Genomic DNA, 5,893 nt, shown 5'->3' on the forward strand with positions numbered 1-5,893 from the left:
TGTGTACTTGGGCTCACTGGTGACTGCCGAAAATGATACCAGCAGAGAAATTCGGAGACGTATAGTGGCTGGAAATCGTACATACTTTGGACTCCGTAAGGCGCTCCGATCGAATAGAGTTCGCCGCCGTACCAAACTGACAATCTACAAAACGCTCATTAGACCGGTAGTCCTCTACGGACACGAGACCTGGACGATGCTCGTGGAGGACCAACGCGCACTCGGAGTTTTCGAAAGGAAAGTGCTGCGTACCATCTATGGTGGGGTGCAGATGGCGGACGGTACGTGGAGGAGGCGAATGAACCACGAATTGCATCAGCTGTTGGGAGAACCATCCATCGTTCACACCGCGAAAATCGGACGACTGCGGTGGGCCGGGCACGTAGCCAGAATGTCGGACAATAACCCGGTGAAAATGGTTCTCGACAACGATCCGACGGGTACAAGAAGGCGAGGTGCGCAGCGGGCAAGGTGGATCGATCAGGTGGAAGATGACTTGCGGACCCTCCGTAGACTGCGTGGTTGGCGACGTGTAGCCATGGACCGAGCCGAATGGAGAAGACTCTTATATACCGCACAGGCCACTTCGGCCTTAGTCTGAATAAATAAATAAATAATGACATATGTCAAAATGACAATATCTCCATTCTGTCAAAACGACGGGGTGCCGACAACCGTTAGAACAGTTATTCTGAATTTTCAAGAATAATTATTATGAAGTTCCAACGGAAACTTTTCGGAATATTTTCAACAAATTTTTCGGAGTCTACGGAAAAAAATCATTAGAACTTCCACTACAAAATTTTTCGGAAATTCCATGGAAGAATTCCGAAACATTTCCTATGAAACTTTCGAATAACTAGCGGTGGATGGATTTTCCGAAAAACATATTTTCGATGCATACTGATTTTTTTCTAATATCCTAGGTAAACTTTTCTGATTTTCCAATGAAAATGTTTCTATTTTTTTCATTTCTATTTTTCATCAGAAGGGAAATGGGAATTCCGGAGTATTTCCATTAAAAATTTCTAATCATTCCCTGTGTCGCATCGGAACGTGTCAGACGCATTAAGTTTAGATCTCTTCACGCGAACTCGATCAAGTGCTTAGTTTACTTTGACAAATAAACGGCACCGAAGTTTCGCAAGGTGAATTCCTGGCGACCAGAAGGAAGGAGGCTGTAATTGGTAAATCACCAACCGGTAATCATTACAGCGCCGTGAACATCAGCATTCGGACAGAACATCATCCATCCCCGTACGACGACGTTCGTAGGCACCTACAAAGGCAGCAACAAAACGGCTAAGTACCTATTCCCTTTGTATTGTTTGCATGCGGTGGAGTTGGGTACACTTTTTTCTCGACAGAAAGAATCGGACAGTGCAGAAAGAGTGGGCATTAGCCTGGTCCAAAAAATATTTTTTTCTTAAATAAATTTATTCAAGTTTTTTTTTATCTTTGATACATGGACGAAGTGAGTGGAGGCGAACGCCTCCCAAAGACAATGTCGTTCGCACGCGATTTTACCAGGCCACATCACCTGGTCCCTGGGTTGTTTACTTTCGGCAGAAAGTGAAAAGTATTGATTTCTTAGGAATCAAACGTGACTTGACGCGTCGTTTTCCGAAAACTGGTTTTCATCAGATCAATCGGAACAAACTACGTGTAACCGCACCTACATACCAGGATGCAAATGCTATCGCAAAAGACCAGAACTATAATGTGGAATATTTGGTTTATGTCCCCTCGCGAGAGGTCGAGATTGAAGGCGTAATTAACGCAACGAGCCTGACTTGCAAGGATGTACTTGCAGGAAAATGCCGTTTAAAGAATGCCCTGCAGTCTACCGTGGATATTCTGGACTGCAAGGAATTGCATTCAGCAGTTATGGTAGATGGTAAAAAAGTATATTCGAAGTCAGGTTCGCTACGGGTAACGTTTGCCGGTTCGATACTCCCAAAATATGTAGATATCGAAAATATGTTGTTTCCGGTGCGTCTTTTTGTACCCAGAGTTTTCAATTGTACCAACTGCAAACAGTTGGGGCACACTGCCGAGTTTTGCGACAACAAGCCCCGTTGTGGCAAATGTTTTGAAAAGCATAGGGAGTCCTGCCAACAACAAGCTACAAAGTGCGCTTATTGTGGCATTGACCCTCCCCATGGTTTGCAAGAATGCCCGGTGTACAAAAAGCGCACCCAAAAAGTTAAGCGTTCGTTAGTACACCGCTCTAAGCAGTCGTATGCAGAAATGGTGAAGTCGCAAGACACATCCACAACTGCCAACGCAACGGCTGCTATTTCAGCTGCCGTTCAAGTAAGTGATTTTTATGATGTCATTTCCATAGACGAATCGGACTCTGACGTAGCCGATATGGATGATTCTGCGGAGGTACACGTACCCGAAAAGAGGAAGAAACTGTCTTCCCCGGGATTGTGCCGTAAGAAAACAAAAATCATCCCTAGAAGCTTGCCTAAATCTGATGGTAATGGGGGATTATTCAAAATTCCGAAGCAGCCTGTCTATACTGCTCCTTTTGACCCATGTTGCAGTAAGACATTCCCGCCATTGCCTAAAACTGATGTTACAAAGAAACATCAGTCAAGGAATATCTCTGAGCAGAAAACTGCTACTCGCACTTCCAAGAAAAGAATCTCGTCCAAGCGAGGATTGATATCCTTTAAGGACCTTGTGGATCGTATTTTGAACTTATTCAACATTCCGAATTCTTTGAGGCCAATCATTGACCTCTTTATTCCAACAGTTGAAAGTTATCTGAAGCAATTGACTGTTTCATGGCCCCTTCTTGCAGGACTTGTATCTTTCGATGGATAATACTGCTATACAAGATACAATCACTGTGCTGCAGTGGAACTGTCATAGTCTGAAACATAAATTGGACGTGTTCAAGTTTTTAATTCGCAACTCCGATTGCGATATATTTGCACTCTGTGAAACATGGCTTTCTTCTGAAGATGAAATCAACTTCCACGATTTTAACATTATTCGCCAAGATCGGAATGATCATTATGGTGGCGTTCTTTTGGGAATCAAAAAATGTCACACTTTCTACAAAATTCCCATTCCGACTGTTAATGTTGCATAGCTTCAGTGTATATTCCCCCAAATGCCTCACTTAATCGTCGGCATCTTTGGAGCGCAGTCTCTCTTTTATCATCCCCAGTTTTAATACTGGGTGATATGAATGCACATGGTATTGCATGGGGCGAAACTAGAGACGATAACAGAGCGCCAATTTTCTATGATTTGTGCGACGATTTCAACTTGAATATTTTGAACACAGGCGAAGTAACTCGAATAGGACCTCAAGGTCAGGAAAGTCGAATAGATATGTCTTTATGCTCTAATTCACTATCATTAGATTGCACGTGGAAGGTAATTCAAGATCCCCATGGTAGTGACCACATGCCGATAGTCACCACAATCAAAAGCGGCTATCAACGATTAGTGCCAGTTAATGTTCCTTTCGACCTCACGAAAAACATTGACTGGCAAAAATTTGTATCGGCGGTAAAAATTGGTATTGAATCAACTGATATTCTTCCTCCACTGGATGAGTATCGATTCCTTACCGAATTGATTCATAAAAGCGCACTAGAAGCTCAGAAACGACGCGTTCCAAGTACATCTGTCATAAGAGGACCAGCCACTCCTGGATGGGATGATGAATGTACTAAGTTGTATTCTGAGAAAGCCAGAGCTTTTTGAAGAGTATTTGAGGCTCGAAAGAAAACTCAAAAATCTTCGCAAGGCAAAAAAACGTAGCTACTGGCGACGTTTTGTCGAGGGACTATCACGAGAAACCTCAATGACAACACTTTGGAAAACGGCTCGCAACATGCGGAACCGCATTTCCACCAATGAGAGTGAAGAATACTCCAATCGATGGATATTCAACTTCGCAAAAAAAAGGTCTGCCCAGATTCCGTACCAGCAGAACCGCTATTTCGAGAATCAGCACAGAGCATCAGAGCACAGTAGTGGATTACCCGTTATTTTGAATAATTTCTTGTACAATTTGTTGTCAGTAAAACGTATGAACTTTACTCTCGGCACTCTGACAACTTCCAGAAATAGCTACATGGGCCTTCCCCAAGGATCATGTTTAAGTCCCTTGCTTTACAATTTCTATGTTAAAGATATTGACAATTGTTTGGAAGGACAATGCACGCTTAGACAACTTGCAGATGATGCCGTTGTAGTGGATAAGATTGGAATGAGGAGTTATTGCAAAATTAAATACCACTGAGGTTATTACCTTGTAACGATATGTCTTATTTATTGATTCATTTTGATCAGCGTGTATAGGGTTATCTTGTGCTGCATGGTAACGCAAAGGTGTTTTCGGTTTTTCGTTCGTGTTGGAACGAATCGATAACAGAGTTCAGTTTGCTGAGTATTGTTGCGACGAACGGTCGAGCTTAGAAACCTCGCCCGGGTCACGACAGCCGTGATCTCCCTAAGAGGTTCATGTGCAAATGTCCTGCAAAGACCATTGTAAAATTCTCAAAATAATCTGACTGCTTGGGCCAGACATTTAGGGATCGAGTTCTCTCCGCAAAAACTCAATTGGTAGTGTTTACTAAGAAGCGGTACCCAGCTCAACTGAAACTAAAGCTGTTGAAAGATGACATCAACCAATCTTTATCTTCTAAATACCTTGGGGTCTGGTTTGATTCCAAGTGTACCTGGAAAACCCATATTGATTATTTGTTAGAGAAATGCCAAAGAAGGATCCATTTTCTCCGTTCTATCTCCGGAACTTGGTGGGGCGCTCACCCGGAAGACCTCATCAAACTATATAAAACGACTATTCTCTCTGTTTTAGAGTATGGCTCTTTCTGCTTCCTCTCAGCAGCTGATTGCCACCTGATCAAATTGGAACGAATTCAATATCGTTGTTTGCGTATTGCCCTTGGCTGTATGCATTCAACGCATAACATGAGCCTGGAGGTGCTTGCTGGAGTCACTCCTATAAAGCACCGTTACTGGGAGCTCTCACTTAGAATACTGATCAAATGTGGAACAAGTAACACACTTGTATTAGAAAACTTCGATAATATGCTTGAACTGGCTCATCGTTCAAGATATCTGCGAGTCTATCTCAACTACATATCGTCAGATCTCTGTCTTCCATGTTATAATCCACCTCGAGTTTACTTCGTCAACGACAGTTCCTCAATTGAATACGATCTGTCCATGAAACACGCTATTCAAGGAATACCAGATCATCTTCGACAATCATCTATCCCTTCCATTTTTCTGAAAAATATGAACATGTCAATTGCAATAACAGATATTTCACTGATGGTTCTCGCATTAACGGATCCACTGGCTTCGGTGTTTTCAACGTAAGTTCAACCACCTTCCGAAAACTTCAGGAACCGTGTTCGGTTTATGTTGCTGAGCTGGCAGCAATTAATTTCGCTTTGGGGATAATTTCCAATCAGCCCGTAGACCATTATTTCATCTTCTCGGATAGTCTTAGTTCTATCGAGGCACTCCGGTCGATGAAACCTGTTAAGCACGCATCTTACTTTCTTACAACTATAAGAGAGCAGATGCGTGATTTGGTCGAAAGATCATTCAAGATTACCTTTGTATGGGTCCCATCCCATTGCCTAATCTATGGCAATGAGAAGGCGGACTCGCTAGCAAAGGTGGGCGCACAGGAAGGTGAAGTTTATGATAGACAAATCTCGAATAACGAGTTTTTCCCATTAGTCCGTCAGAGTACTCTTCAAAATTGGCAAATGATTTGGTCACAAAATGAACTTGGACGGTGGCAATTTTCCATAGTTCCTAAAGTTTCTCCGCGAGCGTGGTTCAGAGGTGAAGACTTAAGTCGAGACTTCATTCGCACGATGTCGAG

This window comes from Armigeres subalbatus, chromosome 2, assembly GCF_024139115.2.
Source record: "Armigeres subalbatus isolate Guangzhou_Male chromosome 2, GZ_Asu_2, whole genome shotgun sequence".
NCBI classification, from domain to species: Eukaryota; Metazoa; Arthropoda; class Insecta; order Diptera; family Culicidae; genus Armigeres; species Armigeres subalbatus.